We start from the raw sequence: 12,160 nt of genomic DNA on the forward strand, positions 1-12,160 counted from the left end.
AACCTGGAACTCACTTCTTATTCACCTTTGCCTCACTCAGAACCACCTAGCATTCAGAAAGCAACTTAAAACCTGGATATTCGACAAGTAATTCCCCACCCTTCTGCAAGCGCCTTGAGACCCTCTGGGTATGTAGCGCGCTATATAAATTAATTGAATTGAATTTAATTGAATTACCCCCACCAGTGTTCGGACTGGCTCTCCTGATCTGAATTTAAGAGGCTGCTGCAGGCTCCGCGCAGCCCAGCACAGATTATCGCGGCCCATTGTCACATATAGAATGACAATGGGCCAAACCCAGCATTCACAGCATGTGGTGGGAGCTCCCGCCCTGGCCTTAGGGAGGAGGTCGTCAAACTCTGGGTCCGTGGCTGCAGTCCCAGGAGGGCTCAAATGCCGCTTTAAGTACTTAAGAATGAAGATGGCCTGGAAGAGCAACTTTTGTTTTTTTTTGCGTTTCCAGGCTGTCTTCATTTACATGACAGTTGACGTGTCATGAAAAGTATGGCAGCTGTGATCCTGAACCTTGGGGTGGCAAAGTCAACAGCTTTGCTAAAAACAGCACAATATTTTACAAGTATTTTGTTGTATGTACACGTTCGGCAACTGCACTTAAAATAATGCTCACGCCTACAAGTGAAGAGGTGTTAAATAAATGCACATTAAACTAATTGATGGGACACACACATCTTCACATTATGAAACTTGGTTAATGTGATCCCCGAAGATGTCTGTATGAGAACAGAGTCACAAAATTGAATCCAGGATGGTGCAGTGCATAATCGTGACATATGTATTTATGTAATTTTACGGTCCCAGCATGTAACAGAAAGCAATCTGAATATGAAGGGTATTATTCTAAAATTGTAATAAACACTGTATAACATAGGTGGCCACACAATGATTGACTATGTGATCAGGACCAATGGAATTTTGTGTCAGGGGAGCACCTAAGACAAATTAGGCAGTATAATGCGGCACATTTTAACTAGTATGAGTTAATTATTATTATTTTTTTTTTACTTGGTAGTACTATCTGGGCAAAGATTTCACCTCGTTAGTACCAATTTAACAGCCAAATACAGAAATAAGCCACTGAAAGTTGGAAAGTTACCCTTTGAAAAGGGCTTCCAATGTGCTCAAACAGGTCACCATGTTTTTTAGTGACTTTTGATCCATTTGAGCTTCAAGCAATTGTTTTTTAAATCAGCATGTTAAACTGCAGGTGGTGGATTTTGTGGCAAATACATAATTATGTGAATAATGTCACGGCTGCAGAATCTCATAATTCCAGCAGCATTGTATAAGAAAAAACAAGTGGTTTAGTTAGAACTTCACTTTTTTTTGTGTTGCGATATAGTTAGAACTTCCTCAGTCTTTCATTATTCTAATGTTGCTAAAAAGAGTTAGCTTGGGCAGATATACATTTTTATTAGTAAAGCCAACCCACCAACCCTTGGGGTACTTTAAATCCTGAGTTTTTGCTTCTCCAGACCATACCCTCTTAAAATATACTGCCCACCAGTATGGATGACTCCTTCTAATTCTCATTGGCTTATGTGACATTCCCTATAACTGATATATCCACTTGCATAATAAATTATTTCTGCAAATGTGTGTGTGTTGTGAAGTACTGTGACACTCTACACTGATATGAGTAGCGCTATACAACAAATGAAATGCATATGAGAGAGGGGCTACATAGGGATGAAGGGCACTGTTAGGGTGGTACTAATGGTATCTACAGCGAAAGAGGTCATTGGTGGGGCGCTAAACAAGACTTTCGCACTAGTGCTAAAGCCGGCCCTGTCATCTCCTTTTATTTTTTTGTTTATTTAATTAGCAGTAAGGTCATGCGTGCGCAAAGACTGTTTGGTTGGCCTTCTGGGGTTACCCAAACTAGTTATGCCCACTCTGTCCTTCTCCATATATGCTGCATTGGCTGCAATGCAGCCGGCAATGAGAACATGCCTCCACATAAGCCCCTGGCTAGGCCGCGTCCCGACCAATCACAACACTGCTTGCAGTGTTGTGATTAGCTTTGGGGAGGGAGCCTGGCTGCCTGCACCCTGTTCCTGCTAGAGGCAGGAGAGCAGGAGCCGAGAAGACATGGGACCCGGCAGGAGGAAAGGTAAGCTACATTTTTTAATAATAATTATTATTAATTTAAAACCCCCCGCGTGAACCCCCTGCACCGTGTGAACCCCCCTCGTCCTCCCCCCCTCGAGTTATGCCGGCCGCGACTGCCGCAGTGGCCCACCCGAATGTACTATTGGCCCACCCAAATAAAAATTTCTGGAGCCGGGCCTGCATCTAAGGATAGTGAAATGTCTTAAGAGGCTTTGATGCGGCTACCTTAAACTTAGCACCTAACAGTGATGGTAACATTGCAGAGTCTCTGTCTATAATTCTTCTTTTTAACCCCTTAATCTCTCTATTTGGAAATGGTTAATATTGTTCCCAAGTACATTTAGTTAGCCTCAAATTTCCTATCTTTTGTTTGCATGCCTTTTTTAAACCAGCCAGGTGCTGTTGTACGAATTGAGTTTTACTGTTGTATTTCAATTTTTGTCCAGCTGTTTGTGATGGGTTAGTGGTATGTTGAACCAAAATAAGGATTATGCTTGATTAGTGGTTACCATCTCTTAGTACAAAAGCATTTTCTGAAGCACCATTACTTTCAGCCGAACATGTACAATCCAAAATAAAACATACAAAGTGAAGGGTCTGAAGTGTTGTAAGAAGAAATATTCAAACACGTTTCCTTTTAGTTTTGTGTAAAGATGGGAGCAAGTGCTCTTTATTTTGTGTTGAAAAACTGCGATTATTTGCAGAAGAACAACCCTAATGCAGAGCACTTAAGGAAAATAATAAGGAAAGCACCGTCAAACTGCTAACTCGTCAAAGTATCTAAAACTATCAAAGCTAAAATATAAAAAGAATACTTCAAGAAAATCGTTCATATAGTCGAGCTGTGTATATCCAAAAAGATCACTCAGTAATATTTTAGGAAACATGTTCAATAGGATACAACGTGCAGTGACTGTATTCTTTTTAAAGGAACGCTCTGTCTCCTTCTGCAAGGTCAAGCGAGCACTGTAGTATACTTACAAGGATTTAAAGGGTTAATGCTTTACAATATAGATTTAATTGTCTATTTTGGCATCTTATCCCTGAACAAAAACATGTAAATTAAATGCGCTGCCAATGAATCGGAACTCTCTCAAATATGTATTGCTTCTCACTGAACCATTACCTCTGTGTAAAAATTTGCATAATCCAAAAAGCCTCAAAGCGACAAATGGAAAGGGGCGACCACTCGGTCCCCCCGAACGTATGGCTGAGTGCCTCGATCCCCCCGGGAAGCCGTTTTTGGGCGGGAGGCGCGTCTCGGCTGGTATGCCCGAAGCGGCGTAGCCGGGGCGCGCTTTTTTCCCGCCCTAGAGTGGGCTGGCCTAGACACCGACGCAGCCAGCCACGCCCTCGGGGCAGGCAGGGGCGGGTTTTCGCCCGCCCTGAAGACGGATAAAAGAAGGCGCAAGACCAGAAGACGTCCTCTTGTTCTTGTGCTCCGAAGCTGCACCTCCTCGCTACACGTGAGCTCGGGACGGAACGAAGAGCCAATTTTGAGCGTTTTGATCTTGTTCTTTGTCTTTTAGATACTTCCTCGGAGAGATGCCCAAGAAAGGCGCAAAGAGAATGTCGACCGACCAGATGGTGCGGGCCCTTTGCAAAGAAGTGTCCGACATAAAGAAACGGTTGGCGGAGCGAGATGGGGAGGAGGGTTCGGGCCCTGCGCCGGCTGGAGGGAGACCTAAGAGGCCGAGAAAGGTTCCAGCCGGTGGGGACGTCCCGGTTCCCTCTGCCCCGCTCGAGGCGCCGACCCCAGTACCGATTGAGGGGAATCCAATCCCCGTTGTCGTCACCCCGACATCCAAGGAAGACATGCCCCCCGAGCTGGCAGCACAGCTAGCAGCATAGTTGGGGGATAGTAGTGATGGCGCCACGGCTGCCGAGGCACAGGCGCTGATAAAAGGGCTTCGTGAGAAGAAAGAGGCAGCTAGAGTGGCTACGCCGTTGGCGGGGATAGACAAGCCGCAAGCGGCAGAAGCTGCGTCCGGTTCAGGTAAGCGGCCATTGCCGATTGCAAGGGACGAGTCAGCACCCTCTCGTAGAGAGAGATTGGGACAACATGTGCCTTTAGCTATAAAGGAAAAGATCTGGGCGGGGGAGTACGTGAATATTTTTTCCCTGCTTGTTGATCATTATGATGTGGAGCATGTGAAAAGTCAGAAGGACTTAATGCATCCAAGTGTTTGGCGCGCAAAGATGGCCGCCTTTAAGGTAAATGAGAACATTGGCAACTGGGGCAATGCATGGGGTATTTTCACATCGATTTTGGGGGAACGTAGGCCCGAGTTGCTTCCTGAGTTTCCCGTTTATCAATCACGAATTATGGGTTACTCGACAGCGTATCAAGGTAACCATTGGTTTTGTTATGACAATCTGTTCAGGAAAGAAAAGGAACATAACAAGAGTTTGACTTGGGATTGTTACGATTCTTTAACATGGGATAAAATGAAAGAATCGGGAATGTTAAGAATGCCATTGGTCGGGAGCAATGTTGTTGATTACTCCCGCCAAAATGTGGGGACGCCCTTTCGACCAAGTACGAGCACCGACGACCAGTCGAGGCCCGCAGGCAACACAGGGAGAAAGGGTTTCTGTTTTAATTTCAACAAGGGGAAATGTACCAGGCCTCCGGGATCGTGTAAATTCAAACATGAGTGTAGTACGTGTGGGTCGTCCCATCCTGAGTCATCGTGCAGAGCCAGAACGGGTGAGAATGGGGGTAAGGGAGGCGCCAAACAGGTCTAAGCTAGGCCGAGGGGCGCCTTTACCAACCCCGATTGATACCTTGGCAATGATTCCCTGGCTCAGCGAATACCCGGATCGTACTTCTGCCGGGGTGCTGCGGAACGGTTTTACACATGGTTTCCGCATCCCGGTAGGGGACTTTCAGGGTGTAGGGATGTGCAAAAATCAACTTTCCGTTTTACAACATACATCTGTAGTGCAAGAAAAAATTCAGAAAGAGGTTAGCCGGGGACGGGTCGCCGGCCCGTTTAGTGAACCCCCGGTACCGGATTTCGTTTGTTCTCCGTTAGGGGTGGTCCCCAAAAAGGACCCGGGTGAGTTTCGTTTGATCCATAATCTATCTGCTCCACATGGTCTTTCGGTGAACGACGCAATTGATCCAGAAGTTTGTTCGGTGCGATACGCATCTTTTGATGAGGCGGTAGCCATCTTGAATCGCCTGGGGCACGGGACGTTGATGGCGAAATCTGATATCGAGTCAGCGTTCCGGTTGCTCCCGGTACACCCAGACGATCAGCGTCTTCTGGGATTCGGGTTCCAGGGGTCATTTTACATGGATAGGTGTATGCCAATGGGATGCTCTATATCATGTGCTTACTTTGAGCAATTCAGTACTTTCCTGCAATGGGTGTTCACTAGGAAAACGGGTTTCCGAAATGTAATGCACTACCTTGACGACTTTCTGTTCCTTGGCCCCGCCGGTAATCCCGAATGTGCCCAGGCCTTAGCTGAATTCTGTGTGTTAATGGATCATCTTGGCGTGCCTTTGGCACCGGGTAAAACTATGGGTCCCACGACTTGCCTCGAGTTTTTGGGGATCGAGTTGGACTCAAGGGAGGGGTGCTTCCGTTTACCAGCTAGCAAAGTGTCGAAATTCAGGGCAGCCCTCCAAGTATGTTTAAATGCATCCAAAGTTACACTGCATCAGTTGCAACAGTTAGTGGGAAAGTTGAACTTTGCCTTGAGGGTGATACCAATGGCTCGCCCCTTTTCCCGCTCAATTGCCCAAGCGATGGTTGGCCTAAAGGAGGGTCATCATCGCACAAGGTTATCGGCTGAGGTCCGCCAGGACATGCGGATCTGGTTAGCATTCTTGGCGGACTTCAATGGCCGAGTCGTCTGGAACAAGCCAGCCGTGTCCTCCGAAGAGCTTGGGCTATGGACAGATTCAGCAGGAAGCGTAGGTTTTGGCGCCATCTTCGGCACAAAATGGTCGGCACAAAAGTGGCCCCTATGGTGGCACGAGAAGGGGCTGACGAGTAACATCGCTTTCCTTGAACTATTTCCCATTCTGGTGGCCCTGAGAACCTGGCCAGAAGGGTTCAGAGATCATTCTGTTGTGTTCTGGTCCGACAATATGACCGTGGTAGAATGCATCAATAGTCAGGCAGCCCGTTGTAAATTGATTTTGAGGCTGCTCAAAGAAATTGTCTTACTGTGTATGCAACTGAACGTGGTATTCAGAGCAAAACATGTCCCGGGGGTGATGAATCAGGCTGCTGATGCACTGTCTCGTTTTCACATGCAGGCTTTCTCGGGTTTCCTTCCTTCAGCGGACCCGGAGCCGGCACCCTTCCCCGAAGCTCTCTGGTCTCTCGGTGCCCCGAACTTCGTCACCTCGTGGGAGAGAGTCTAGCACCCAGGACAAGGAAGGCATATGAAGGGGCGTTCCAGGCCTATTTAGCCTTTTTGGGGGCAGAGAGAGGGGGACTTTGGGGTCAGGAAGAGTTGGTAGTACTTTTTCTGATGTCCTTACGTAGGGCTGGGAAATCGGTGGCTACGGCCCAAAGGCATCGTGCCGCCATTTCCTTTGTTGCCAGGGCCCATGGCATCCTGGACCCAACAGCGTCTTTCACGGTACAGAAAGCGCTGCGTGGGTGGCAACGTCTAGAGGGTCGCAGAGTAGACGTACGACGACCGATAGGTCTAGACAGGTTGTCCCAGTTACTGGCCACACTCCCGAACACATGCTCGTCCCCGTTCGAGACCTGTTTGTTCCGGACTGCATTTACGCTGGCATTTCACGGGGCTATGAGAGTTAGTGAGCTAGTTGCAAGGAACAAACAGGATGTGACGGGGGGCTTGTGCAGGGAGCATGTCCAGATCAGGGGTGATGCGATGATTGTCTCCTTTCTCAGGTCCAAGACTGACCAAGATGGGAGAGGGGACTGCACGATCATTCGCAGGAACCCCGAGTCATCCATGTGTCCGGTACAGTGCTTAGAAGATTACCTAGCACGAAGGGTGGCATCATGGGGGGGGACATTGTTGAGGCATGCAGACGCCACCCCGCTGACGAGGTTTCAGTTTCAACGGGTGCTTGCAATGGCCATTGCCGCAGCGGGCTTGGACCCGGGCGAATTTGGGACCCACTCCTTTCGTATAGGGGCTGCCACTGAAGCTACAGCCAGGGGTCTTAATGTCGAGCAAGTGAGACGTGTGGGGCGCTGGTCCTCCAATTGTTATAAGAGGTACGTGCGATTGCACATGTTGTGAAGCTGTAATCATGTACTCACGCCTCTTGTCTTTTGTTTGTTTTCAGTTGCGCAAGCCTACGCGGCAGGGCAGACTGAGCAGTCGACCCAACACCAGGTCAGCGGTCGCACGTCACCGGCTGTGAGGAAGGAGGTGTGGGTCGTGGGCCACTCATACGTGAGACGGGCCGCAGACGTATTCAAAGCAGGTGACATGATTCACGTACCTGGGGAATACGGGTACAGAGTGTCCTTCTACGGAAGGGGCGGTCTCTGTATTGACCAGTTTCAGGAATTTTTTGAGGGCTTGTTAGAGCGGATGAGGTCACCGCCGTCCATAGTCATAGTGCATTTGGGGGGCAATGATTTGGTCACCACCGGTAGACGACTTCTCCTGGAGGCTATGCTTTCCACGGTAAGTTGGTTAGCGAGGAGAGTTCCGGGGTGCCTAATTGCGTGGTCTCATATGATCCCACGAAAAGTGTGGCGGGGGGCTATCTCGATCCCTGCTTTGAATCATTCTGTTAAAAAATTGAATAACAAAGTAAGTAGGTTGTTCCGTTCCAAGACATTGCATTCGATCTCGCATAATTGTATTAATGATGACAGTATGTATCTGGGGGATGGTGTGCATTTGTCGAGGGCGGGGAATGAGTTACTCATAGGAGACTTCCTAGCCTGGTTAAAATCTTTAAAACATGACCTTTAGGTAGGAGTTTTGTGGGGGGTCCGGATAGCCGGTCAACTATCCGGACCTGTGGCGGTAAGGTCATGATCGGTGAGCACTAATTGGTAGATCCCTATGAGTGGGCGTCACCCAACACGGATGGGAGCGCTCGGGAGAGGTGGCCATTGGCCCCTCAGTGGGGAGGCGGTCCCGTCTAAGGGCGGGTCGCCGGAAGTAAAGGAAAGGCGGTCAAGGCCCCTTCCTTTGTAGGAGGGGTTACAGCCCCCTCCTGGGGAATTTCCCGGGGCCAGGGTCATCTGCGACGGCAGATGCGGTAAGTTGTGTGGGGTGGGGAGAGGTCAACGATACCTTCTAGATACCACACACAAGTGTTCGAACGACCTTTAAATGGCGTCGAGTCTTAAGTGCCCCCGTCAAGTCAAGGGAAATTGTTAGTAGTTGCACTTGAGGTAAGCCTCTGTGCTGTCGCCCCTCCCAAGTGGGAGGGGTAAGTCTGGTTAGGGATCTTGACACCGGTTATGACCTTGCCGTTGGCCCTTAAACGTTAGGATGTACAATTTCAGTGTTCTTAGAGAATGTTTTTGTAGGATGCTAGTTCGGCTAGGAGAACCTCTGTATTAGAGATTATGTTAAGGTTAGCCAAACATCGTAATGTGATAATGAAATTGTACATAACATGAAAACGTTTAATGTTTAATTTTTTGTTTTAATAAATACGGCCGGGATGGTCACTCCATCCCACATCCAAAAACTTTAAGAACTGTTTCCGGTTTCCCTCCTTTTGGGGATTGTGTTGAGAGGGGGTGGCGGGTATCTCAGCCATATGGAAAGGGGCGACCACTCGGTCCCCCCGAACGTATGGCTGAGTGCCTCGATCCCCCCGGGAAGCCGTTTTTGGGCGGGAGGCGCGTCTCGGCTGGTATGCCCGAAGCGGCGTAGCCGGGGCGCGCTTTTTTCCCGCCCTAGAGTGGGCTGGCCTAGACACCGACGCAGCCAGCCACGCCCTCGGGGCAGGCAGGGGCGGGTTTTCGCCCGCCCTGAAGACGGATAAAAGAAGGCGCAAGACCAGAAGACGTCCTCTTGTTCTTGTGCTCCGAAGCTGCACCTCCTCGCTACACGTGAGCTCGGGACGGAACGAAGAGCCAATTTTGACCCACCCACCAGCCCCTGAGGACAGCAAGTTGTTGTGCAATAAAGTGAATTTATAAGTTGGTTTTTTCCATTTCGTTTACAGGCTGTGACAGTATCAGTTTGTGGTTAATCATAATAAAAAATGTGATTATCGTCTAGGTTGTTACGATTAAAATGATTTGACGTAGTGTTGCATTTCTAGCATGCTGTTTCGGTCGTAGTGACCAATGTTTTCATAGGTTTAAGAATTGTCGTATTTATTTTTGGTAGGCGGTAAGGTCATGATCGGTGAGCACTAATTGGTAGATCCCTATGAGTGGGCGTCACCCAACACGGATGGGAGCGCTCGGGAGAGGTGGCCATTGGCCCCTCAGTGGGGAGGCGGTCCCGTCTAAGGGCGGGTCGCCGGAAGTAAAGGAAAGGCGGTCAAGGCCCCTTCCTTTGTAGGAGGGGTTACAGCCCCCTCCTGGGGAATTTCCCGGGGCCAGGGTCATCTGCGACGGCAGATGCGGTAAGTTGTGTGGGGTGGGGAGAGGTCAACGATACCTTCTAGATACCACACACAAGTGTTCGAACGACCTTTAAATGGCGTCGAGTCTTAAGTGCCCCCGTCAAGTCAAGGGAAATTGTTAGTAGTTGCACTTGAGGTAAGCCTCTGTGCTGTCGCCCCTCCCAAGTGGGAGGGGTAAGTCTGGTTAGGGATCTTGACACCGGTTATGACCTTGCCGTTGGCCCTTAAACGTTAGGATGTACAATTTCAGTGTTCTTAGAGAATGTTTTTGTAGGATGCTAGTTCGGCTAGGAGAACCTCTGTATTAGAGATTATGTTAAGGTTAGCCAAACATCGTAATGTGATAATGAAATTGTACATAACATGAAAACGTTTAATGTTTAATTTTTTGTTTTAATAAATACGGCCGGGATGGTCACTCCATCCCACATCCAAAAACTTTAAGAACTGTTTCCGGTTTCCCTCCTTTTGGGGATTGTGTTGAGAGGGGGTGGCGGGTATCTCAGCCATATAGGCTTTAAATAAAGTTCCAGATATTATTATGTATGAAGATGCAGTGAGCATTCTTGCAGCGAAGTGCCTATTAGTCTGAAGAATGGAAATCACGTTTAGCACACTTTTAGCAACGTAGAATTCACTTGATGTTGGATGTTTTAATTCGAGTTTGAACCACAACACAAGCTTTGATTAGAAACAAAAGAATAATATGTGCTGTTTTATTTATCCTAAGTCAAAAAAGTGGCAATCTTGCATGGGTATTTTCCCTTTGGACTACCGACCTACAGTTCTCTCTGTGTGGGCGGAAGACTTAACAAAATGGCGACATTCTCTAAAGACATAAATTGCTTCCGCATTTAAGTCCCGCCAAAAAAAGTGCAAGATTAAAAAGTACTCTATTCATTTAATTGTGCGGGTAAATGAATGTTTTTCGATACACTTATTTTCAGTGACTCCATATCAAAACATTTCTAACGTATTTTATAGTCCTTGCACACAGAGTAGTGGTTTGCCAGTTCCTCCATCTGATTTATCAAATGTTCCGGGAATTATATATGTTACCATGGAAACGAGATGTATGCATAAGGCGCTCCGGAAGTTTTCATTTGTAATTGGGTGTATGAACTTCTGGGAAGAGCTAGAATAAATTGACTAAGGTTTATGGGGTATCTGGATGGTGTGTTTGGCAGTACTCTTGGTGCAATTGATTAATTTCTGGAAGAATCTCGGTGCAAGTGGTGCAACATTTTAATGACAGTCAGATAGTATGAGCAAACGCTCACTACAATGTGAAGGCAAAGGTCACCATGATGCCAACATACTGTAATGGGAGCGAAAGTCTCACGTTATGGGGGTGTGTCAAGAAATCTTGGGAATGTAGGCAAACATAGCCTCAGAGAGGTTCTCATATAGGGTACACTTTGTCAAGGAGCATCAAAATGAAGTGGATCAAATATGCAATTCCAGACATAGATAGAACACTTTGAAGAATTTTGGGCATTGTAGGATTATTGATCAAAATCAGTCTAGTGCCTGGTGTGCGTATGATCACTGTGTTTATAAGAACTTCATGCAAACTGTTGATCCAGCAATCAGGGATTGATATTTTTTTCACAAACAAAGGCCCATTTACACTACCAAACTAATCTCTTCACGCTGGGTTTCAGTGTGATGCAAGGTTATACACCACTATACTAAAATACACAATAAAACGTGCATTTCTCCTAATAAAATGTTTATGTCTGTGGCGACAGATCATAAAGTTGAATAGTTGATAGCAATAATATGTACCTATCAATATTACTAAATAAACAACAGACCCAGTGTGTGATTTTATAATATTTATCGTATATGATTTGAAATTAAATGCTCATCAAGTACCGTCATACAATGCAAATCATAGACTATCACGGAGAAAACGTTTAGCAATGTAAAGATACAAACTCATGTCAATTAAATAATGCATCGGCGAAGTGAGAAAAGTTTCAGAGACAAAATTCATTTGCAAATTATTATTAAATTCAGATTATTATCTATACTAACCCAAGTGAAAAACAGGGAAATCTGCCCTCTGGTCAAAGGACAGTAGAGTCCCTCAAGAAGAGTTGAGTGGCAAAGATTAAGGGCCATATGTATCATAGTTCCGTTTTGCGATTCCTAAATAGCGATTTTTAAGAAATCGCTATTTAGGAATAGCAAAATGGTATTTATGAAGACATTCACTTTTAATTAGCATTTCCTTAATCTTCCTTAATTGCGAATTCGCAAAATGCGAATTCGCAATTAAGGAATAATTTCCAATGCATTCATATGGGCCAGGAGGCCCATAGGAATGATTTCCAAATAATTCTCAAATTGCGAATTCGCAATTTGCTAATCGCAATTTGAGAATTATTGCAAGGGTGCAGGGGTGTCTCAAGGACACCCTGCTGCACCCCTGTAAATTACATGTGTGTGCATATGGTGCACATAGATGCCCTA

Source organism: Lissotriton vulgaris, chromosome 7 (genome assembly GCF_964263255.1).
Source record: "Lissotriton vulgaris chromosome 7, aLisVul1.2, whole genome shotgun sequence".
Taxonomy (NCBI): domain Eukaryota; kingdom Metazoa; phylum Chordata; class Amphibia; order Caudata; family Salamandridae; genus Lissotriton; species Lissotriton vulgaris.